The sequence below is a fragment of the Trichosurus vulpecula genome, chromosome 1, assembly GCF_011100635.1.
Source record: "Trichosurus vulpecula isolate mTriVul1 chromosome 1, mTriVul1.pri, whole genome shotgun sequence".
NCBI lineage: Eukaryota > Metazoa > Chordata > Mammalia > Diprotodontia > Phalangeridae > Trichosurus > Trichosurus vulpecula.
The window spans coordinates 114,719,396-114,746,342 of record NC_050573.1 but is presented as its reverse complement, the minus strand read 5'-3'; positions in this window follow the sequence as shown (position 1 = coordinate 114,746,342).

Sequence of the window (26,947 nt, the reverse complement as noted above, 5' to 3'; positions counted from 1 at the left end):
GTTGTTAGTATATTGTGAGGTGGTTAGGGAGCATAATAGATAGAAGGCAGTCAATAAGACCTGAGTTCAAATCTTCCCTCAGACAACCTACTGGATGTGTAACCCTGGGTAAGTCACATAACCTCTCTGTGCCTCAGTTTCCTTGTCCATAAAATTGGAGTGATAAAAGCACCTACCTTTCAGGGTTGTTTCACAGATCAATGAGTTAACATGTAAAGCCCTTTTGGAAACCTTAAAGTGTTAAATAAATGCTAGCTAGCTTTATTATTATCTATATCCTGCAGCTAAAGAATCTGAGGTGCTAAGAGTTTATATAATTAGCTCAAGGTCAAAAGCTAATTAAGAGGCATAATGTGAAGGTGAATCTGCATCTTCTGACACCAAAGCCAGTGTTCTTTCTGATGAAAGAACAGCTTTTGTTTGACTCTTTCTCTTCTACAGACTCTAACAGAACAAATGTATTTTAAGAGAGAAAATTGTCATCCTCTGGCACCTTTAAAGGGCCAGAGCTCTAGGGAACTCAAAAGGAATGAAGGCATTTGCATATACTCTGGTGCCCTCTCACACCCATGTGTATGAAGTGTAGTGGGAGAGCACTGGAGGTGGAATCAGGAACGGTGGGTTTGGGTCTCACCTCAGACATCAGCTGTGTGACCTTGGACGAGTACCTTAACTTCTCATCTGTGAACGTGGGAATAATCGCTGCACCTCCATCAGAGGGTTGTTGGGAGAATCAAAGGAAATCATGTTTGTAAAGCACTTTGCAAACCTGAAAGTGCTGTAGTGCTATCACTACTGCTGCTGTTCCTACTAGTATTACTGTTACTGCTGCTGCTACTTCTACTACCACTGCTGCTGCTGCTACCAATGCTACTTCTTTTTCTACTACTACTATGACTTCTATTGCTGATACTGCTACTATTAGAGGTGGTACAGTGGCTAGCGCCCTGGACGTGGAATTAGGAATATTTGAGTTCAAATCCAACCCCAGTTGTGTGACCCTTGACAAGTCACTTGACTTCTATCTGAACCTACTAAACGTCTTAGTTTTCTTTTTTTCCTGAAAGTGGAATATTGTCACTCAGACTCAGGGTTGCTGTCTGCCTTCCTATGTAAATAAAATTAAATACCCCTACTGTATTCCACTATATTTTTTCTCTAGCAGGCAAGACCCCGTCTCAACCCCCACATCACTTTCTCTGCCTTAGTGGTTATATAGCAGCCATTCTAATAAAAATATCTCACACTTCTAAAAAGTTTTAAAGTCTACAAAGCACCTTCTCAAGAACAACCAAAAAAAATCCTCCAGGAGAGGAAGTACAATGTATTATTGGACTGATTTTTAGAAATGAGCAACCCGGGACCCAGACTGGTAAAATTACTTGCCCAAGATCACACAGTTTAGGATTACAGGATCCTATTAGATTCCCCCAGACTTAGAGAAAACTAAAGGGGATTGCACCCTCCCTTGCTCCTCCCAGGTGGCAGCTACGGGGTGTTCATCTACCTCTTCGATAAAAGCCATTCACATGTGAAATCAATGCCACTTCAGAGACCATGAATAGTATCTTAGACGGTGCTGGAAGCCAGAGGCAACTATGCTGACCTGAGCAACACAGAATAATAGAACTCCTGCGTATCCAAGTTGGAAGGGACCTCAGTGGCTCTCTAGTCCAACCCAAACTTAAATAACAATGTCTTCAACATTATACCCAACAAATGGTTGTCAAATATAATAATATAGATAATATGCATATAATAATAACCAACATTTACATAGCATTTACTGTATGTTGGTGCACAGTGCTAAGTACTTTACAACCCTGGGAGGTAGGTGCTATTATTATCCCATTTTACAGATGAGGAAACTGAGGCAAACTGCAGTTAAGTAACCTGCCTGGGGTTACGCAGCTAGTAAATGTTGGAGACTGGATTTGAATTTAGGTCTTCCTGACTCCAAGCCCAGTTCTCTGTGCACTATGACATCATCTACCTTCCTCTGAATATCTGCTTGAAGACCTTCACTAAGGGGGATTCACTGGCTACCAACGTGGCCTATTCCATTTTGCATAACGTCCAATTGTTAGAAAGTAGTTCCTGACATTGAGAAAAAAGTCTTCCTCTTGGCAATTTTTGATCCATCCCTCCTAGTTCTGCCCTTCGGAGTCAAGGAGAAGAAGTATCATCTTTGAGTCAAGTACTGTTTTTGCCTTTCTTTGTATTCCTCACACTTAGCACAATGACTGACACATAGGAATGCTTAATAAATGTTTATGAATCCATCATCTCTCTTCAACAGGTCAACCTTTCAAATACTTGAAGACAGCTATCATTTCCTTCTAAGTCAGGGACAAATTGAGTCCATCTTTGATTTCATGAATAAATTTCAGAGGACCTGGGAATTTTTTTTATATTGACAACTATGTTCCAATATAATTGGTTCCCCTTGTGTTCCTCTGTGTTTTATTTTGTGCATTTAAAAAACATTATTCTGAGAAGAGATCCATGGGCTTTACCAGACTGCCAGAGGGGTCCACTGTGCAAAAAAATAGGTTAAGAATCATTGATCTACACTATCCCACTGGGTGAGATAAGCAACCCTGGGATTAAGTATTATCACTATGCAGATGACTCCCATGTCTCTATGGATACATGGATACCCTCTCTTTAGCCTCTACCTGCCTTTTGGACATCTCAAAACAGACTTCCTGTAGTCATCTTAAACTCACTGTATCTATGATAGAACTGACTATCTTGTTCCCCAAACCCTCTCTTCTTCCCATATTCCTTGTTGTGTACTCCTGGAGGGTCAGCTGTTGATAACCATCCTCTCTACTTCTAGTCTGGGCTCTGACTGTGTGCATGAGGTTCAAGCTATATTCAAATTTGATTCAAATATTTAGCTTGGAGAAGATACTTTTTTTTACTTTTTGGAAGTTTTATTGATGTATTTTATTTTTTAATCCATGACAAACATTTCCAAATTGCCCTCACTCTGTGAGAGGTCTCTTGCAAACAAAGCAAAACCATTAAGCCCAACTAATGATAGTCACCTCATCTGAAAGTGAAAGACCACATCTATAGCAGTCTCCCAGAATCTCTATTTTAAAAATTATTTTAAAGGGCTTTTTTAGCTAATGGATATTTTCTCTCTCATCCCTTCTTCATCGGGAAAAAAAGAAAAAAGAAAAAATCCATGTAACAAATATACACATACAAGCAAAGCAAATTCTTTCATTGACTTTGTAAAAAAATGCATGTCTCATGCTACAGTCTAAATCTATCACCTTTCTGTCATAGATAGCATGTTTTATCATCTGTCCTTTGGAATCACAAACAATTGTATTGGTCATAATTCTTGCAGCTTTCAAAGTTTTTTTTCTTATGGTGTTCTGTCATTGTATAAATTTTTTCTTCATTTTGCTTATTTCATTCTTTATCATTTTATAAAAGTCTTCAAATTTATTTTATAACATTGATATGACAGCATAGATCATTCCTCTGATTCTGCTTATTTCACTAAGCATCAGTTCATACAAGTCCTTCCATGTCTCTTTGAAAACATCTATTTCCTCATTTCTTACAGTAGAAGAATATTCCATCTCATTCATATACCACAAATTATTCAGTTATTCTTCCATTGATGGGCCTTCCTTCAGTTTTTCAGTAGGACTTTTATGTTAAATTGTGTCCTGTCAGAGAAAAGTCATCTCATAAAACTAATTCAAACTCAAGTAGTAATGACTCAATGGGTTAAGCCTCCTAAAATTATTTACATTTTCAAAGAGGTGGTACTCTTTGAAAGAGCAGAAGACAGTGCTTTATCTAAAAGAATGAACAGTGAACTGAAGGAGTAGAAGGGGAAATAATTTAGGATCCCACCTTTGTGGAACCTTTTAAATTATGCTGTGCTCGTAAGCCATCTAGAGTCGCTGAAAGTCAGAGCTGGAAGGAAAAGGGATAAGGACTGGTCCAGTGATTTCACTGGTAGGAGAACTCCCAGGTGAGGAATCTCATTTCACCAATGCAGGTTGGCTTCTGAAACTTAGAGGCTTAGTGAGTTGCCTATCATTGAGAGGTTAAATAACTTAGCCAGTGTCATAAAGCCAGTACCCATCAGAGCTGGAAGGAATGGACTTTGGAAATCATCAGTTCACAACAAAGCAAACTAAAAGAATAAACAAAACTGAATGTCACGTAATTACAATAACCAACTTAGCCTTGGAGAGAGTGAGCACCTCTCTTTCTTCATTGCTGAAGTGGGAGGATATGAGTGTGGAATATTGAGGTATTGCACATCCTGTCAGACTTGGCTTTTGTCAAAAAGCTGATTGCTTTTTAAAATCTTTCTTGGATCAGAGGATGGGGGGGGCGGGGAATATGTTCAGAAATAAATGTGATGCAAAAACAAAAGATATAAATAAAAGTAAGATAATATTTTAAAGGAAAAGAGGAAAAATTACCTAGTATAATCCCCTTGTTTTATAGATAAGGAAGCTGAAGCTCAGAGAGGAGTTTCTGCATAGCAAGTTGGACAGGATGCATTCTTTACCACTTTAAGGATTGATAAGTCTAAGTTCAAATTCATAGAATCTGTATTTGAGTGGGACCAGAGTGGGGGAAAAACCGTGAAGGAAAGAATGGAAGAAGTCTGCAAATCCTCAGCTCCTTCCCTAGGGAAATTTCTGCTCCTAAGAATCCTCCTCAAACTCTGCCCATCAAAGACAGACTCAGGGGTCATAGGGCCATTCATTCTTGACTGGTTGAATGTCTTCATTCTCCGAGAAAAATAAAGAAATCCAATTGAACAATAAAAACCTCTTTATTATAAAATTGACAGATGTATCCTCCCACTTCCAGCTACCTCTTCTGAATGGAAAGAACACACAAGCTCAGCTGAGGAATCCAAACTAGAAATGGCTGCCCCTGAGACAGGTGATGGCAGCTTTAGGACAATAGGGATGGAGAAGGCATTGTGGGATGTGCTCACCAGGAGTGATGCTGAACAAATACAACATTAATAAATTTTTTAAAAAAGTTCTATTTTATATAAAGCTTTAAAATTAAACACATTGTTTCGCTTGATCCTCCCAACAATCCTGTGAGGGAGGTACAAAACTCCAATTGCCCTGACCCCTTTAAGGCTAGATCTGGCTTCTGCAAGGTGCAGCATAAATCTGACCTCAGACATTTACTAGTCCTGTGACTTTGGATCTCATCAGTTACCTCCATTTTGAGAGACTGAGTAGCTTTCCCAGGGTCACAGAGTTTTAAATGTTTGAGGTAGGATTTGAATTTAGGTCTTCCTGTGTACTCCTTGTACACCAGCTCCAGAGTCAGAGTATCTAGTTTCAAATCCTTCCTCTTGTATTTACTCCTTGTGTAACGTTGGGCAAGTCACTTAAACTCCCAGGCCTCAGTTTTCTTATCTGTAAAAGGAGGGCATTGGACTGCATGGCTTATGAAGCTCCTTCCAGGTATATATTGTGATCTTAACCACTATGAGCATAGTGCTTAATAAATGTTAACTGACTTACTGCTAGGGCTACTGTCACCACCACTGTCCCTTCAAGGGAAGAGAAGGAAGTGCTTTCAGATCAGTATTGTAGTTGTTCATTTGTGTCTGTCTCCTTGTGACCCCATTTGGGGTTTTCTGGGCAGAGATACTGGAGTGGTTTGCCATTTTCTTCTCCAGCTCATTTTACAGATGAGGAAACTGAGGCAAACAGGGTTAAGTGACTGGCCCAGGGTCACACAGCTAGTAAGTATCTGAGGTGAGATTTGAACTCAGGTCCTTCTGACTCCATGCCCAGCATTCTATCTATCCCACCTTTTAGCCTAACCCCAGGGTTCTTCACCTTTTCTGTGTCACTGGCCCCTTGGACAATGCAGTGAAACCTATGGACCCCTTCTCAGAATAATGTTTTTAAATAATTGAAAGAAATGTTAAATTTCAGCTAGAGGTTAGTGAAAATAAAGATATAATTTTTCCTATATAATTTCATGGACTCTCTGAAATCTATTCATGGACCCTTTATTAAGAACCCTTCTAGCCTTTCTCCATGCTGCTATCAAATTTGTATTTCTAACATGCAGATCTGACCATCACCCTCCTACAGACATACACATGTAAACATTTTTCAATGATTCCTGAATTAATTCCACAGTGATTAACAAACTCCCACCTGGTCACACCCTCTGCAACCTAGTGATTCTGAGCTTTTGAATGTCTCCATTCAATCCCTATCCTTCATCCCCATCCCTTATTCCCATTTTCCTAAACTCCCCTCCCACCCCTCCCTCTCCCATATAATGTTCCATTCTAAAGCTCCTCACCCCTTTCATTGTGCTCCCTGGAATGCCTGCTCTATAAATAACAAACTTGCTTTCACCTTAAATCTTTTTCCTTTCCAACTCCCTCCATCTTCTGACTCTCACTAAGACTTGACTCTTTCCTGAGGGCATAGCCTTCCTACATACTCTTTTCAATGTTGCTTAAACTTTCATTCATCACCTCCCCTGCCCCAACTAGTCAAGGAAGAGGCAGCATTGAAATACTCCTCACACCCACTGGCAATTCCAACTTCACTTAGTAACCTAGGGGGCAGCTAGATGGTGTACTGGTTAGAGCAGCAGGACTGAAGTTTCCCTCAATCCATATCTACCACCTAATCAAAATTGTGGTTGCTGTTATCTACTGACATCAAGAATATTCCCATTCTTTCCTCAACAAGTTAAATGCTTGGCTCATAGTGTTTCTCTTCTCTCCAACTCCTACCCTCATACTTTGAGACTTCAATATGCTTATCAATGCTCCTTCAACCACTCTAGCCCCATATTTCCTCAATTTACTCATTTCTCGTGACCTAATTCTCCCCCACCCCCAACCTCAGAGACACAGAGATACTAACGCCCTTGATCTTTTCATCAACCATAAATGTACCACTTCTATGTCTATGAACTCTGATAGTCCTGTATCTGATCATAATCTGTTGTCATTCCATCTCTCCCTCTGCTTTGCAATCCAAAATTTCATTCATCCTCACCATGACCTCCAATGCCTTGACCGTTTAGTTCTTTCCCAGCCATCACCTGTATGCTAGCTAGAGTTTCCCTTTTCCACATGTCGACATCTTGGTGAATCCGTTCAACTCTATACTTTCCTCTTCTCTTGAGTCCCTTGCTTCCATTTGTGTTACTGATCTTACTCTGCCAAGTCTTATCCTTTCATTATTCCCATAATCCATTGCCTTTGCTCCTACTCACTTGTGGCTAAATGAAGCTAGAGGAAATCATGAAAATCATGCTGACTGGATGGACTATACATTTATGTTACATAATATCGACTGGGCTCTCACTATGGCAAGGAAATTCTTTTATACTCCCTAATTAACTCATTATCCCATACACCACAAAGGCTCTTCCAAAGATAACCTCATACTTCCCATCGCTCCCCGCCCAACACCCTCACCCGGGAACCTAGCCTTATTTTTCACTGAAAAAAACTGAAACTATTGGCAGAGAGCTTTCTCTTCTCCTCTACCCTTCATCTTGCCTCAGCCAGATGTCTTCTGCTACATCTCCTCCTTAAACCCTGTTTCACACAAAGAGGTGGCCTTTCTCCTTACATGCATAAATATCACATTATTCCCTCCATCATCCCAGCCCTTTCATTTATCATCAGACTCTCCTTGTTTACTGGCAACTTCTCTGTGTCCTATAAATGTGCCCAATCTCTCTCATCCTTAAAAAATCCTCACTTGATCTGTCCATCCCCGCTAGTTATCATTCCATATCTCTTCTTTTTGTGTCTAAACTCCTCGAGAAGGCCATCTACAATAAATATGTCCACTTCCTTTGCTTTACTCTCTTCTTAGCTCTCTACAATCTGGTTTCCCACCTCATCATTCAAACAAAACTGCTCTCTCCAAAGTTGTCAATAGTATCTCAATCGCCACACCTCAGTTGTCACACCCTTTCAATTCTCATGCTTCTTGACCTTCCTGCAGCCTTTGACACCATCAATTATCCTTTTATCCAGATATCTCCTCCTCTTCAGGTTTCTGGGATGTTATCTTGGTTCTCCTTCTACCAATATGACTTCTCCTAGGTCTTCTTTTCTGGATCTTTTTCCAGGTCACACCTGCTAGCCATTCCTGTCCCAGAGGGGCTTTCCTAGGCTCTCCTCTCTTCTCCCTCTATACTGTCTCACTCACTGATCTCATCAACTCCCATGGATTCAATTATCATCTCTATGATGATGACTCTCACATCCATTTCTAACTTCCCTCCTTGCCTCCAGACTTGCATCTTCAATTGTCTTTCACACATCAAAAAACTGAATGTCCCTTATACATCCTAAACTCAACATGTCTAAAACTGAATTTTTCCTCCAAAACTCTCACCCTCTTCCTAACTTCCCTATTATTATCAAGGGTAATACCACCATCCTACCAGTAACCCAGGTTTACAACCTAAGTGTCATCCTCAGCTCAGTCTTTCTTATCCCCATCATCCAATCTGTAGTTAAGGCCTGATGATTTTATCTTTGTCACATCTCTCCTGAATGACCCCTTCTCCCCTCTGACATTGCCACCATCTGGGGATCAGGCCTTCATCATCTCATGCCTGGACTATTATAAGAGACTGCTGATTGGGTCTCCCTGCCTTAAACCTTTCCTCATTCTACTCTATCCTCTTATCAGCTGTCAAAATCATCCTCCTAAAGCCTGGCTCTGACCATGTCACTCTTCTTCCTCTCCCCCCTCATTTAATAAAGTCCACTGGATCCCTATCACATCCAGGATCAAATATAAAATCTTCTGTTTGTCATTTGTCTCCTACCTTTGCAGTCTTCTTACACCTTATTCCTCTGCCCCCACCCCGGGTGCTCTGATTCATTGACCCTGGCCTCCTTGCTATTTCTCAAATAGGATACTCCATCTCCATGTATTTTCTCTGTTTGTCTCCCCAAGCCTGGAATCTTTCCCTCCTCATCTCTGCCTCCTGGCTTCCCTGGCTTCCTTCCAGTCCCAGCTAAAATCCTACTTTCTATAAGAAGGCTCTCTGATCCCCCTCAATTCTAATTATTTCCCTCTCTTGATTATCTATCTATCAATCAATCATATATATATATATATATATATGTGTGTGTGTGTGTGTGTGTGTATATGTATGTGTGTATATATGTATGTATATATGTATATGTATATATGCATGTGTATATGTATATATGTATATGTGCACATATACATATATACATATATAAAACCTGTCTTATTGGTACAGAGTTTGTTATGTCATCTCCTAGTAAACTGTGATCTTCTTGAGAGCAGGGAATGTCTTTTACCTTTCTTTGTATCTGAAGCGCTTAGCACAGTGCCTGGCACATAGTAGAAGCTTATTAAATGTTTATTGACCAAAACTGACTCCTATCCCTAGTATAAACACCTTTTTTTGACATTTAAGTTTATAACAATCTGGCTCCAACCTACCTCCCTGGTCTTGTTTCATATTTCTCCCCTTCCAGGACTCTCTTCTGTTCCAGTCAAACTGCTCCTGAGCAGTTCTCCCTACTTGACAGACCCCTCTCTCACCTCTGTGCATAGTTTTCCTCCCCTCTCCCATTTCTGGAACACCTTCCCTCCTACCTCATAGAATTTTTGGCTTCCTTTAAAACACAGCTTATATTTTATCACATATTTCTGTTCATTTTCCCCATATCAAAAGCTATGTTGCTTTTCTCTCCTTCTCTCAATTTCTGATTGCCCACTGTTCTTAACCCTATGTAGCACAAAAAGAAAGTGCTATGAGATATTTTGCCCTAAAACTTTTTTCAGTAGCAAAATAAAAAGTTAATGCAAAAAATTAAATAAAATACAGTTAGTGGAGTAACTTCTCCATGGGGCCTTTATTCACCTCCCCACTCCTCCCATCTGTTAGTGTGGCCTCCCTCTTGAAATTACTTTTTATTATTTCATATCATCTTTGCACTTACTTGTCTGTTTATACATTATACCCTCCTACTCATACCCCCTGTAAAATGTAAACTCATTGAGGGCCGGGACAATGTCCTCTTTTTGTTTTTATATTCCAGGACTTTGCAAAGAGTAAATAAATAAATAAATAAATAAATAAATGAAGAGTAACCACCTAATAAATGTTTGCTAAATTGAGTTGAGTGTCTCAATGTCCCCAAAGTCATAAGTGACAGGATTAGATTTCTAGACCAAGGATTCTGAAGCCATACCCAATGTTCCTTCTTCTAGGGGCACTGGATAGCATGCTGGGCCCGTGGGCAGAAAAATCTGAGTTCAAATCTAGTCTCAAACACTTTATGACCCTGGGAAAGCTACTTAACCTCTGTTTGCTTAGCTCCTCATCCCTATTAGAAAACAGGAGAGCTCTGCATACCAGTATAAGAATTCATATGTGCACAAAAATTCACAATTTAAAGGGCATTTTGCTCACAACAAATCTGCAAGGCAGGTAGTCTTAGCATCGTCACTCTACATTTTACAGAAGGGTAAGCTGAGGTTCGGAATTTGTGTGATGAGCCCCTGATCACACAGCTAACGAGTGGCACATTTGGGACTTTAACCCAGACCTTCTGACTCCATACACAGCAGACTTTCCATTACCTCCTAGAGACACAGGTTCGCCTCACAGCAGAGGGGAAAGGGCGCCCAAAGGAGAATTAAAAGATAAACATACTCAAGCCCACAGTTTTGCCAAGGATTGGATCTTTTCCCTTGACTATCTGTTTACCAACTGAAGCTGGGCAAGGGGCTATTTTTGTCCATTACAACTGTATTCATGCCCAGCTTATCAGGAGCTTGGCTTGCATGTGTATCTCAACAATACTTTGAATGATTTATGTCATCTCCCTATCCCCAACCTCCATTCCCCACAAAACTCCAGGGGAAGCCAGCTTCATTCCTAGAGGTGTCATTGATGGAGTTATTCCTGTAATCAATCAGCCAATAGGAATTTATTATATACCAGCAGGTTACATTCTATTGAGGAAAAGAGCATACATACATATATGCAAGTAGATATAAAAGATAAATAGACAGACAGATAGATAGATAGATAGACAGACAAACAGACAGACAGGCAGACAGACAAACAGACAGATAGGTCTTGTTGTTCAGTCATGTCAGATTCTTTGTGACTCCATTGGTGTTTTCTTGGCAGAGATACTGGAGTGGTTTGCCATTTCCCTCTCCAGCTCATTTGACAGATGAGGAAACTGATGCATGCAAGGTTAAGTGACTTGCAAAGGATCACACAGCTAGTAAGTGTCTGAGGTAAGATTTGAACTCAGGAAGATGAGTCTTCCTGACTTGAGGTGGACTTGCTGTCTATAGATATATAGACAGACAGACAGAGATATGGATGGATGGATGGATGATAGATAGATAGATAGATAGATGATGGATAGATAGATAGAGTAGAAAATAAATATAAAGTGATTTGGGGGTGGGGAGGCACTAGCATCTGAGGAGACCAGGAAAAGCTTCATGCAGGAGACCATGATTGAGCTAAGCCTTGAAGCAGACTAGGTAGTGTAAGAGGATGAGGTTAGGGGGGAAATGCATTTCAAGCATGGGAGAGAGATAACGCAAAGTCATAGCGTTGGGAGACGATATATTATGTGAGAGGAGCAGCAAGTGCACCAGTTTCCCTGAACCATGGAATGCATGAAGAAAAAGAATGTCCAACAAGTCAGGGAAGGCAGGTTAGAGCCAGGTTGTGAGTTCACATTGGAAGGGGGATCTATCCCTCCAGCAAGCCACTGTTGAGGGGAGGCTGTGTGCTGTAACATAGTGAGCACCGTGTTGGAAACAGGAGTCCCTGGTCTAGCCTCAGCTCTGTTTCCTCATCTGTCGATGAAAGAGTAAGCCTGTAGCTTTACCATTCCATGGATGCCGAGGCAGTGCATGGAAGAGTAGCTCTGGTCACAAAGCTAGGATTTAGGATTTTATTAGAGGATGCCCAGCACTGAGTCACTGATGACCCTTGTTCAGCAACACCACCAAAAATGATTTCATTCTTCTGTCTGTCTGTCTGTCTGTCTGTCCCTCTCTCTCTCTCTCGCTGGGAAATATAGAACTATGCCAGGCCTTTTCCTTAAATGTTGTAAATATAATGCTTAAAAGCATAAGTTCCCACATAAGGAATTGTATTCCACATATTACTATTCCATATGAGGTTTACAAAGTGTTTTCCCATCCATTATCTCAGCTGATCCTCATAACAATGACAGGATCGTAGATTTAAACCTGGAAAGGACCTAAGAGGCCATTACATCCAACCCCCTCATATTACAGATGAGGAAATTTGAGCTCCAAAGATGTGAGGTGACTTGCCCCGGGTCACATAATAGTGGGGGCAGAGCTGGGATTTGAACCCAGGTCCTCTGAATTCATTGATTGTTCCATCTTACTAACCTGTCTTCCAATCCTGGCAGTCAGGTATTCAAGCATTACTGCCTCCATTTTATAGAGATGAAGCTTGGGAAAATAGGGAGGAAATGATTTTCCCCAGGTCCTGTGGCTGGCAGCAGAACAAGAACTAGAACCCAGAGCCGCTCACCAGTCCAGTGCTCTCACCATCACCCCAGACTGTCATGAGATATAAGATGACTTGATGAATTAAGGAAGAGGTCAGTTGTCCTTTTGTTAATGACTCTTCCCAACCTTTCTATGTTGCTCTTTGAATCATAGGATTGAACATTAGGAAGGACCTTGGAGATCATCTAATCCAATTCCACCATTTGACAGGTGAGGAAACCGAGGCCCAAAGAAGTAAAATGACTTTCTTGAGGTCATACGGTGAATTGGTGACAGAGCCCAGAGGAGAGCCAAGGGCCCCCTACTCCACTCCCACTCAGGTTCTTTCCTCTGTATGGCACATCTAAGAGGCAGCTCCCAGAAAGTTTTCTTTCCTGTTATATGAGTGAGAATGGCACATTAGCTGGTTTATTTGTCCTTTCATCTCACAATCTATTTACTACTTCATTGTCGCTAGATTCCCATTTAATATTAATAGGAGTCACTAAAGACAAAGGCAACGGGCTGCTCACTCTGAGGCACCTGGGGGTGCCATTTGTCTTGTTCTCATGACAGGGGGAAATGAAATCGCTTTAATTTTATGACCAAAAGGGCATTTTGGTGTCTCTAAAATCACATTTGCTGAAATCCTGACAGGATTGTTTTTCTTCTCCAACTGCTACAGACAACAAAGTGTCTCTTAATTATCTCTTAAACTGAAATTGTTATTGATTTGTCTCTTCAATACAACCTTTGGTGTTATAGATTTAAAAATTAGATCTTGGTTTCTGATTGCACCTCCTCTAGTGTGTCAGGCCACAGTGGCCCTTGTACCATATGTTTTCAAGGCCCCCAGATTCCATTTTGCTCTCAGAACAGTGGCCCCTCTCTCCAACTCAGATACCCAATGAACTCCTTTCTCCCAATTTGGGCCTGCTCTCAGAAAAAAAAAAAAAGATTTCTCTTAAGGTATATATGACTGAAAACAGTTTCAGGGGTGGGGAACCTGCAGCCTTGAAGCCATAAGTGGCCTTCTTGGTCCTTGGGTGTGGCCTTTTGACTGAGTCCAAGTTTTAAAGAGTAAATCCTTTTATTAAGATAACTATGTGTGGCTCTTCTATGATGGCCAGCAAGGTAAGAAATGCTGTGAGCTGCTGGGTAGGGGGGGGCAGCCTGTTCCTACCCAAGTGCCGTGTGGTCATGAACACATGGCACTGCTGTTTCTTTCTTCTCTAGAGTATTTCTCCTATCCTCATCGAGGGGTGATTGAGTACTGGAGATAGAATGGATGGATCAAAACCTTGTGAGCTCTGATGGATTAGAAGAACCGCCAGAAGCCTAACAACTGGACTCAGTAACAGAGTCCGCTGATAGCTACAGCAGCTGAGCCTGGTACAGAGCCAGAGCTGAGGAGCATCCTGCTTGACTCAGTTCAGGAGTAAAGTGACCCAACAGTTGAAACTGTATCCTACAAGCAAGAGATTGACTCATTCTTTGGCTCTGCCACACCCAGAAGTGAACTTGGTTAGGGTAGGGGGTTGTAACTACCTCCCTAGGGACCAAAATGGGAATATAAAGGAGAGAGTGAACTCTCAGTATGGGAGACTTTTATATTTTGGTTAGCGTAACATCTTTTTAGTAAATATCCTTTTGTAAAAGCTATAACAATAATAATAATAATATCACTTTATGTGTCCATAACACATATTTATTCAAGTGTATTCATGTCTTAAGAAACACAGAGGGCAACCTTGATGGGGAAATGTCATAACAAGGTATCCTGGGTTGGGGAGAGGGGATTGAGAACAGTGAGCACCTTGAGAGAAGCAACCCTTTTGCTTTTGTAAGAGAAGAGGTTGGTTTAGGAAGTGGTCCAGGAATAGTAGGAAGATAGACTTGGAGTCAGAAACCACAGGTTGGAATCCCAGCTCTACTGTTTACTCCTATGTGACTCTGGACATCTCACTTCCCCTGCTTAGGCTTCAATTTTCTTATCTGTGAAATGAGAAGTTTGGGCTAGATCATCTGGGTGAAGGTGGGAGGGATGAGGGAGGAGAAATGTACCAAGGACATATTTTCAAGATTAAATTGCATTACGGACATTTTCTTCCTTACCTTCAGTGGTTTCTTGAGTGAGTGCCCAATATCATGAGTCCCAAGATATGGGGTCCCTATAGACCTATGCCATCAGGATAGTCTTGCCAAAGATATTTAGAGGCACTGCATGTTAGTGCTAGAAGGAACATTTGAGATCAAAGATGTCAAATACAGGCCCCATGTGGCCCACAACATTTCCAACAGGGGCCTGAACCAGATTAAAATACAGTTCCTAAAAACAAACATAGAAACATATGTGATTTTCTAAGGCAACATGTGGCCTGCAGGGATCTTTATGTATGGTTTAGTGACTCCTGTTTCTATTTGAGTTGGATACCACTGCTCTAAGACATCGCCATCTTCATTAATGGAAAAAACCTTAGACTCAGAGATTGAAAATGACTTGCCCAAAGTTACACACACATGTGGTACTGCCAGGATTAAAATCTAAACCTCCTGAATATTAGTCCTTTCCCTATTATATCCGTTTTTAAACTTGCTTTTAACCCACCTTTCCCCAAATGTTTTGCACTAATTTGAAAAACCCAGAACAACAATTGAGTATAATAATGAAATTTTAAATTAGGGTCTTTCCTTTACCTCTCACCCAATTCCCCAAAGACTCAAAAGACAGGTGACTCCCCTACTCAAGATGCTTCAATGGTTCCCTTTACCTCCAGGGGAAAAACATTTCCTCTACTTGGTACTAATAGTTCTTCACAATTTGGCTCCAACTTCTCTTTTGAGACTGATTTGATATTATTCCCCTTCTTCCTCTACCCAAATTGGCCTGTTTGATTTTCCCCGTACACAGCATTCCATCTCTGGCCTTTGTACAGGCTGTCCCCCATGGCTAGAATGTTTTCTCTCCTTGGCTCTGTCTCTAGGAAGCTCTAGCTCCCTTGCAGACCCAGCTTAAAGACAAACCCCCTGCCTGATGCCCTCAGTCTCCAGTGTTCTCTCCCCATCATGAAACTGCTTTGTATTTATTTATACATACTGATTCCCCCCAGTAGAAAGCTACTTCAGGGACGCTATTGTTAGTTCTATCCTTCTATTCCCAATGCCCAGCGCAGTGCTTTCAGTGCCCATAGGAGGATCTTCAAAACGCTTATTGAATTCAACTAGATCATCAGAATTTGTAAAGGAATATTTTTTTTACTAAACTCCACCAAAGGCACACCCCCGGGATTTAGGGATGACAAACAAAAATCGGGGAGTCAGAAGCACAGAAAAGTTCAGGTGAGGACTGAGAGAAATCTAAAGGTCAATGAACTAGGAGGGGAGGGGGCAGGAGGGCTGAGCACTGGTCAGCACTCAGGGATATGACTCTGACAACACCTTAGAGGGATAGGGAGTTGGATGATTCTCTGTGAACTGGTAGGTCCCTGGGACAAGTGTCAATAAGCTTGACTTTTATTCTCAGCACTCAGGGCTCATATGTCTTGGCATTTCCCTCCTAGGGTAGGGAACGAGGAGGTGTAAACAGTCTGTTTATGTGGACTTTGGTCATGACCTCTAGTACTAGACTGCTTTGAGAAAACTATTCAAGGCACCGAGTGCCTGGACTTAGCTATCCAGCTTATCTGCTGAAGATGGTAGGTGAGAAGCTTGTTTTTTGGCCTGAGGGGGAATACCATACATACTCAGTTGGGTATCTTACCCCACAGGAAAGAAGAGGGAGGAAGATAAAAAAAAAAAATAAAAAAAAAAATAAAAGGCGGGGGGATGATGGAGGGGAGGGCAGATGGGGGTGGAGGTAATCAAAACAAACACTTTGGAAAGGGGACAGGGTCAAGGGAGAAAATTCAATAAAGTAGGATGGGTTGGGAAGGAGCAAAATGTAGTTAGCCTTTCACAACATGAGTATTGTGGAAGGGTTATACATAATAATACATGTGTGGCCAAGGTTGAATTGCTCAACTTCTTAGGGAGGGTGGGTGGGAAGGGAAGAGGGAAGAGAATTTGGAACTCAAAGTTTTAAAATCAGATGTTCAAAAACAAAAAAATTTTTATATGCAACTAAAAAATAAGATACAAAGGCAATGGGGTGTAGAAATTTATCTTGCCCTACAAGAAAGGAAGGGAAAAGGGGATGAGAGGGGAGGGGGGTGATAGAGGGGAGGGCTGACTGGGGAACAGGGCAACCAGAATATAAGCCATCTTGGAGTGGGGGGGAGGGTAGAAATAGGGAGAAAATTCGTAATTCAAAATGTTGTGAAAATCAATGCTGAAAACCAAATATGTTAAATAAATAAACTGCATTTTTTAAAAAAAATCATTATTTATTTATTTAATATTTTTAGTTTTCAACATTAATTTTCACAAGAGTTGGAATTACAAATTTTCTCCCCATTTCTACCCTCCCGCCACTCCAAGATGGCATATATTCTGATTGCCCTGTTCCCCAGTCAACCTTCCCTTCTGTCACCCCACTTCCCTCCACCCCCTTTTCCTTTACTTTTTTGTAGGGCAAGATAGATTTTTATGCCCCATTGCCTGTATATCTTATTTCCTGGTTGCATGCAAAAACTTTTTTTTGAACATCTGCTTTTAAAACTTTGAGTTCCAAATTCTCTCCCCTCTTCCCTCCCCACCCACCCTCCTCTAAGAAGGCAAGCAATTCAACATAGGCCACATGTGTATCATTATGCAAAACCCTTCCACAATACTCATGTTGTGAAAGACTATATTTTGCTCCTTCCTAACCTATCCCCCTTTATCCAATTTTCTCCCTTGAACCTGTCCCTTTTTGAAAGTGTTTGCTTTTGATTACCTTCTCCCCCTATCTACCTTCCCTTCTATCATCCCCCCTTTTTTATCTCCTTCCTCCTTCTTTCCTATGGGGTAAGATACCCAATTGAGTGTGTATGGTATTCCCTCCTCAGGTCAAATCTGACGAGAGCAAGATTCACTCATTCCCCCTCACCTGCCCTCTCTTCCCTCCCAACAAAACTGCTTTTTCTTGCCACTTTTATGTGAGATAATTTACCCCATTCTATCTCTCCCTTTCTCCCTCTCTCAATATATTCCTCTCTCATCCCTTAATTTTATTTTATTTTTTTAGATATCATCCCTTCATATTCAACTCACCTTGTGCCCTCCGTCTATATACATAATACATATATAGATATATAGATATTCCATTCAGCTACCCAAATACTGAGGTCTCATGAATTATACACGTCATCTTTCCATGTAGGAATGTAAACAAAACAGTTCAACTTTAGTAAGTCCTTTATGCTTTCTTTTTCTTGATTACCTTTTCATGCTTCTCTTGATTCTTGTGTTTGAAAGTCAAATTTTCTATTCAGCTCTGGTCTTTCCACTGAGAAAGCTTGAAAGTCCTCTATTTTATTGAAAATCCATATTTTGCCTTGGAGCATGATTCTTACTTTTGCTGGGTAGGTGATTCTTGGTTTTAATCCTAGCTCCACTGACCTCCAGAATATCGTATTCCAAGTCCTTCAATCCCTTAATGTAGAAGCTGCTAGATTTTGTATTATCCTGATTATGTTTCCACAATACTCAAATTATTTCTTTCTGGCTGCTTGCAGTATTTTCTCCTTGATCTGGGAGCTCTGGAATTTGGCGACAATGTTCCTAGGAGTTTTCTTTTTGGGATCTTTTGGAGGAGGTGATCAGTTCATTCTTTCAATTTCTATTTTACCCTCTGGCTCTAGAATATCAAGGCAGTTCTCCTTGATAACTTCTTGAAAGATGATATCTAGGCTCTTTTTTTGATCATGGCTTTCAGGTAGTCCAATAATTTTTAAATTCTCTCTCCTGGATCTATTTTCCAGGTCAGTGGTTTTTCTAATGAGATAGTTCACATTGTCTTCCATTTTTTCATTCCTTTGGTTCTGTTTTATAATATCTTGATTTCTCATAAAGTCACTAGCTTCCACTTGCTCCAATCTAATTTTTAAGGTGGTATTTTCTTCAGTGGTCTTTTGGACCTCCTTTTCCATTGGGCTACTTCTGCCTTTCAAGTCATTCTTCTCCTCATTGGCTTTTTGGAGCTCTTTTGCCATTTGAGTTAGTCTATTTTTAAGGTATTATTTTCTTCAGTATTTTTGGGGTCTCCTTTAGCAAGTCATTAACTCGTTTTTCATGGTTTTCTTGCATCATTCTCATTTCTCTTCCCAATTTTTCCTCTACTTCTCTAACTTGCTTTTCCAAATCCTTTTTGAGCTCTTCCATGGCCTGAGACCAGTTCATGTTTTTCTTGGAGGCTTTTGTCGTAGGCTCTTTGACTTTTTTGACTTCTTCTGGCTATATGTTTTGGTCTTCTTTGTCACCAAAGAAAGATTCCAGAGTCTGAGTCTGAATCTGAGTCTGTTTTTGCTGCCTATTCATGTTCCCAGCGAACTACTTGACCCTTGAATTTTTCATCGGGGTACGACTGCTTGTAGAGTAGAGAGTACTTTGCCCCAAGCTTGAGGGGTTTCGCTGTTGTTTTCAGAGCTATTTCTACACAGCAAGCTCTGCCACAGTAGCGCTCCTCCTCCCCCAAGAACAGCCAACCTGGACCGCAACTCAGATCTAAGCAGGCTCTACACTCCTGCTCTGATCTGCCACTTAATTCCTCCCACCAGGTGGGCCTGGGGCCAGAAGCAAAGGCAGCTGTAGTTTTGTCCTCAGAGCTGCACCACCTCTGCTGACCCCGGGGGAGGTGGCTGAACTGCGAACTCCTTTCACTCTTTCCACACAGCTTTTTCCCCTAACCTTCTCTGTTGTCTTTGGTGTTTGTGGGTCAAGAAGTCTGGTAACTGCCACGGCTCACTGACTCAGGGTGCTAGGGCTTGTTCCGCCCAGCTCCCAGTCCGTTTAGTCCTGGCACAGCCCACACTGGGCTCTGCTCTGCTCCACTCCCAGCTCCAGGGGATAGACCCTTCCCCACAACCATGTAGGCTTTCCTGGGCTGGAGCCCTGCTTCCCTCTGTTATTTCATGGGTTCTGCCGCTCTAGAATTTGTTCAGAGCCATTTTTATAGGTTTTTGGAGGGAACTGGCAGGGAGCTCACACAAGTCCCTGCTTTCCAGCCGCCATCTTGGCTCCACCCCAAGAAGCTTGTTTAACAGGAGGCAGTGTGGTGCAGTGGGTAGAGATGTCTACCCATTATACCACGTCGTCTCTATAATGTATAACTAAGGAACTGCCTAGCACAAACTGCAAGTAGTGACAAGAATGCTAGTAACAGTCAGCATCTGTCGGCAGCTAGGAGTCACAGTGAAGAGCCGAGTTCAAATCCAGCCTCAGACCCTTAGCAGCTGTGAGACTTTGGATGAGTCACTTAACCACTGTCTGCCTCAGGATCCTCATGTGTAAAATGGGGATAATAATAGAACCTACTGGTCAGGGTTGTTGTGAGGATCACTTGATATAGTAATTGTAAAGCCCTTAGCACAGAGTGTGGCACATAGTAAATGGTATATAAACATTAGCTGTCATCATTATTATAGAAGATTCCAGCGTCTGGCAGGGAGCTGTCCTGGACAAGGGCTACGGTCCCTTCAGACAGCTCAAGTCTGGTTCATTGGCACTAAGGTATAAATGAATGGCAGAGAAGGGGATGGGGAGCAGGCATTTATTAAGCGCCTGTTACGGGCCGGGGACTACAGTAACTGAGACTCAACAAACATTATTTCATGTGATCTTTGCAACAACTCTGGGAGATAGGTGCTATTATCAACCCCTTTTTACAGCTGAGGAAACTGAGGAACAGAGGTTCAGTGACCTGCCCAGAGTCATACAGCTAGAGCGTGTCTGAGGCTGGATTTGAACTCTGGTCTTCTTGACTCTAAGCACAGCACTCTATCCATTGAGCCCCCTGCCTGCCTCATGTAATAGTTTAAGCCCAGAATGCTCTAAATCATCACCAGGGTCAGGACTTTAAGCTAACAGAAGCTCCTCCTCCATTCTTTGTCATGATCCTGGAGGGAAAGATTTCTCTTCTCAGAGAATAGGCCTCCCTAGTATCCTTGGAGCCTCATGTTAAGTAGGCCAGCCCTATACTCCAAGACTGTCTGAGTCACAGTTAAACAGGGATGGAGAACCTGTAGCCTCAAGGGCCAAGTGCAGCCCTTTGACTCAATCCAAACTTCACAGAACAAATCCCCTTAATAAAAAGATTTGTTCTGTAAAATCTGGACTCAGTTAAAAGACCACACCCAAGGACCTAGAAGGCCACAGGTTCTCTAACCCTGGATAGAATATCAGTGTTGGGTACATATTCTCCTCTGTATCACTTAAGTGCCTGCAAAAAGTGGACTCAAACATAAGGAGTTACTATAAAGCATTTGTCCCTACCAAGTTCACTTACCAATATGGCACAGCCAATGGAAGAGTCTGCATCTCAGCTGCGGCTGGGCTGGGTCAAGCAACCCCTCTGTAGACCCACAGTGGCCTCCTCACTGTAGTTCACGCCAGCAGAGACTACAACTCCTGGATGTCTGACTCTTGCTAATCAACTTTTTTAAGCTCACAAGGTGGAAGACATCTCCAATGTTCCTTTATCTAAAAAGAGGAAAAAACAAACTGAGACCAAAAAGAGAAAAGAAAAAGAGGCCTAAATGCTCAGTAACCATATGAAAAGGCCCTTTTTCTTCACATGGTAAGAGGACCAGAAAGGACTCATTAAACCTGCACATGTTCTGAGGCAGCAGGAGCCTTCCATTATATATCATTATGATTACCTGGAAACAGGTTTCCCCAGCCTCTGGAGACATTAGGAAGAATACCCTTCCATGCTCTCTGGCAGAAGGAGCTCCATTTGCTAAGCCCCCATTAGAGTAGAAAGAGCACTGGATTAGAAATGAGCAGACACAGAGTTGATATAAGGATCTGCCACTTGCTACCTGGATGACCTTAGGCAAATGACTTCTCTGAGCCTCAGTTTCAAAGAGACACAGGAATGCAAACTCTAAACTGGAAGGAACCTTAGAGACCATCTTGTCCAACCCCCTCATTTTAGTGAGTGGGAACTGAAGCTTGGACAAGTTAAGTGATTTGCCCAGGGTCAACATAAGTGTCTGAGGTAGGATTCGAACCCAGATTTTCTTGGCTCCAAGTCTAGCACTACACATTGGTCCACTCTACACATGCACACACATACACACACACACACATACACACACACTATATATACATATATATACATACACACATACAAGTATATTTATACACATATATGTACATATACACATATATGTGTGATATATTTCTATTTCTACACACACACAAACACATACACACACGTTTCCTCATCTATAAAATGAAGTGGAGAAAGAAATGGCAAACCACTGCAATATCTTTGCCAAGAAAACTCCAAATGGGGTCACAAAGAGTCAGACACGACTGAAAAACCACTGAACAACCACAAAACAAGAAAATGTAAGTAGATATAAATATGTGTATAGATAGATATAGCTAATATAGATGTGTGTAATTTTGTCTATCTATCTTTGGTGTAAAAGCACCACTCATAGTTCCTTTATAATAGTTGAGTTTCTCCTTGCACAGGACAGAGAAACTTTGCATCTGGGAAAGAAATGGGAAGGAAGGAATAAGTATTTTTAAAGGGTCTATTATGTGTTAGATATTATACTAAGCATTTTACAAGTATCATCTCACAGCAACCCTGCATGGGAGGTGCTATTATTATCCCCCATTTTCACAGCTGAGGAAACTGAAGCAAACAGAAGTTATTTGACTTGTCCAAGATCCTATAGCTAGTAAATGTCTGAGGTCAAATTTGAACATAGGTCTTTCTGACTCCAGGCCTAGGTCACTATCCACTGTACTGCCAAGATGCCTCTGTTTTTTGCCTCTGTGTTTGTTTTATTTTTTCTTGCTTTTTGATAAAATCAAATTGGACATGTCTTCCAACTTGTGAGTTCAAAGATTGGAACAAGAAAAATTTCAAAAGCTCTCACACCCCTAGATAATGCTGGCTCCAAGAAAGGAAACTGACAATCCCAGTGATCAAATCAGGTCCCATTGGGACAACCATAATGACTGAAAGAAGAGACGCCAGAGATCATCTAGCTCCACCTTTTCTTTGTTTTCCAGATCAGGAGGCAGGCTTTTTCCTCTCCAATATAGCCTCCAAATAGCGTCAAAAATTATCTCCCTAAAGCACAAGGATGACTGTGTTACTCTCCTATTCAAGAACCTTCCATGGTTCCCTTTTACTTCTTTTTCTAAAAAACATCTCTATTTATTTCTTTAAATATTTCCAAGTTACATGTAAAAATTTTTAAAAATTCCTTTCCAAATATTTTGAGTTCTAAATTCTTTTCCTCCCTACCACCACCCCTTGAAAAGGTAGGCAATATGATATGTATTATACATATGAAATCATGTAAAACATACTTCCATATTAGTCATGTTGCAAAAGAAACATACAAACACATAACCAAGAAAAACAAAGTTTAAAAAATGTATGTTTCAATCTGCACTCCGAGTTTGTCACTTCTCTCTATGGAGGTAGATAGCCTTTTTTTTTATCATGGGTACTTTGGAATTGTCTTGGATCATTGTCTTGATCAGGGTAGCTAAGTTTTTCACAGTCGATCATCATGACAAAATTTGTTCTTATTGTGTATAATGTTCTCCTGATTCTGCCCAATTCACTTTGCATCAGTACATATAAGTCTTCTCAGGTTTTTTTAGACCATCTTACTCATCATTTTTATAACACAATAGTATTCCATCACAATCATGTACCACAACTTTTTCAGCCATTTCCCAATTGATGGTCATCCCCTCGATTTCCACTTTGCCACCACAGAAAAAGCTACTATTACTTTTCTTTTTTATTTCATCTTTTTGGGCTATAAACCTAGTAATGGTATTGCTGGATCAAAGGATATGCAAAGTTTTATAGCCCTTTGGGTTTAGTTCCAATTAGTTCTCCAGAATGACCAGACTAATTTATAATTCCACCAATAGTGTCTTAATATCCCAATTTTTCCAAATCCACTCCAACATTTGTAATTTCCCTTTTCTCTCATGTTAGCCAATCTAACACATATGAGGCAGTATCTCAGAGTTGTTTTAATATCTATTTCTCTAATCAATAGAGATTTAGAGCATTTTTTCATGTGACTATGAATAGCTTTGATTTTTTTCTTCTGAAAACTGCCTGTTCCTATCCTTTATCCATTTATCAACTGGAGAATGGCTCTTATTTTTATAAATTTGACTCCATTCCTTATATATTTGAGAAATGAAACCTCCATCAAACTTGCTGTAAAAATTCTTTCCCCATTTCCTGGATGAATAGTCAGGGGAGATGAGTTAGAACGTGATTCTGCCAGCTTTTAGCTGTCCAAGACTCAGTTTCCCCATCTTCTAAATGGAAGTAAACATATTTGCACTGCCTTTCTCACGGCATTGTGAAAAATAAAAAAAAAACACTGTAAACTATTCAGTGCTAGAGAAGTGGGAGTTGTATGTGAAATCCACCCTCACCTAATTAGAATACCTTCCCCATCTTCTCTGCTTGTTCAATAGCTGTACCTCCTTCAAGGACCCTCTCTACTCCCAATCTCCTCCAGGAAGCTTTCTCTGACTACCCTGGTAAATTTTGACTTCTCCTCTTCCTGTTAGTCCATGATAGAAGTATTTACTATGCGCTAAGCACTGTGATAAGTGCTGGGGATAAATACAAGAAAGCAAGATGTGTCCACCCTCAAGGAGTTTACATTCTAATGGGAGAAGACAACACATTCAGGAGAACTTTATAATGACTGTGGCATTATAATAACATATAGCACTTGGCTATGTTGCATCTGGAGCTGCTAGGTGGTGCCACGGGTATAGCATGCTGAGCCTGGAGTCAGGAAGACTCATCTTCTTGAGTTCAAATATGGACTCAAACACTTAATAACTGTGTGACCCTAGGAAAGTCATTTAACCCTGTTTGCCTCAGTTTCCTCATCTGTAAAATGAGCTGGAGAAGGAAATGGCAAACCCCTCCAGTGTCTCTGCCAAGAAAACCCCAAATGGGGTCTCAAGAATTGGACACGACTGAACAAAAAGATGTTTAATCTGACACTTTATCATATAGCTTTTCTTGTTTCATCAGTCAAGCTACATGCACTTATTAAGCACCTATTATGTGTTAAGGCGCTATACTAGGAGCTGAGGACACTAAAACAAAAGGGAGACGAACCTCATAGGCTGCCTCATGTCATAAATGCATTGAGCGAGCAGTAAGGAAATTGATCCCAGGATCCTAGCTTACTGTTGGTGATGGAGCGGTCTGTTCCTCCTCTCCACTAGAGAATACCACACAAATCAGGGAGTGCTAGCCAAGGAAGGGAGCTATGGATTGTAGATTGTTACGCCCTTTCCAAGACTGATGGTAATGCTGATTTAATTACTGTTTCCCAGCAAGCTGTAGAAAGGAGTTGGAGGAGGCAGCCGAGTAGATGGTGATGTAATCACATTGGCTAGGCCCTGGTGTCCTGGTGAATTAATGAATGTGATGAGTTAGATCCAAAGGTTAAGGAGAGTATTGACTCATTTAATGTGTGTAGGAAATGTTGCCTCGTTTGCTTTGTAGCTTCCTTCTTTATCATATCATTAGCACATATCTTTGCTTTACTATGCCTATAGCATGGTGTCAGAATATGCTAAATACTCAATAAATATCTGTTGAACTGAATTAAACATGGTAATGAAAAAATCACAAAATCTCAGGGTTGGTACAGTCTTCAAAGGCCAGCTAGTTCAACCTACAGCTGAACAGCAATACTCTCTTCAATATACCCAGCAAGTGGTTCATTCTTTTTTTATCTAAAATCTTCCTCTTTAAATACTTATATCCGTTACTCCTAGTTCTTCCCTTTTATAGCCAAGAAGAATGCATGCTTCTATGATAGTGCTTCTTTTTTTAGTTTTTCAAGAAAAAATATTAATTTATTTATTTTTAATTTTCAACATTCACTTTTATAAGATTCTGAATTTTAAATGTCCTCCCCCTCCTTTCCTCCCCACTGCCCAAGGAGGCATGCAATCTGATACAGGCCATACATGTACAATCATATTAAATATATTTCCGCATTAGTCATGTTGTAAAGAAGAACCAAAGGGAAAGACCACAAGAAAGAATAAAAAAGGAAAAATAGTATGCTTTGCTCTGCATTCAGACTCCATAGTTCTTTCTCCGGATGTGGATAGCATTTTCCACCATGAGTCTTTTGGAATTATCTTAGATCATTGCATTGCTGAGAAGAGTCAAGTGTTATTACAACACTTCCAATAGTTAAATACAGCTATTAAGACTCCTTTTCTCCAGGTAAAAATCCCATTTTTTCTGTTGCCCTTCATATGGAAGATTTTTTGGTTGTTGTCTTCATTTTTTTAACTTCTGATAGGATCATTGATTTGAGCTAGAAGGGACCTTAAAGACCACCTAGTCCAACCCCCTCATTTTACAGATGAGGAAACTGAGGCTTAGAGAAATTAAGTGACTTGCCCAGGATCACCCAGCTAGTGTATCAGAAGCTGGATTTGAACTTGAGCCTTCCTGGCTGCAAGGTCAGCACTCTATCCACTAGGTTACCATGCCTTTCATCCTCCTACTCAACTTCCTCTGGACCTGCTCCAGCTTCTCAATGCCTCCTCTAATATATGGTGCCAAGAACTGAACACAGTCATCCAGGTAGGATTTGACCAACCAAAACACAATAAAATGGTCACTTCTTGTATTTTAGAAATTATAATTCTGTTAATGCAGCCTATATTCACATTAGCTTTTTGTCTACCCCATGACTCTTAACTCATATTAAGTTTGTGGCACAGATCTTTCCCAAACTGCTATCTAATCACATGTCCCTCATCCTGAACTTGCAGAATTTAATGTTTGAACCCAAGGAAAAGACATTACATTAAATATTAAATTTCACCTTATTAGATGTGGACCATTATTTCTGTTGCCAGGGATCTTTAGGGTAGCTAGTAGTTCTATCATCCAAAGCACTACCAGTCCCTCCAAACTTAATGACATCCCACAAAGTTGATAAGCAAAGTTGATTCTGCCTTCATCTAAGTCATTGACTAAAATGTTGGTCATTAAACATTTCCAGGTCTAAGTACTATCATCCAGCCTTCATTTCTCCAGCTTGTCTATAGGGATGATACGAAAGACTGTCAATTATGTTGTTTATGCTTCAATGTATTTTCTACAATTTTTTCCTGATTTATCAGCCTAGTACCCTTATGCACAAGGTTGATTAATTCTGTAGGGGCAATAGGAAGTTAGGGAGAAAGGGAGAGAAAATCAG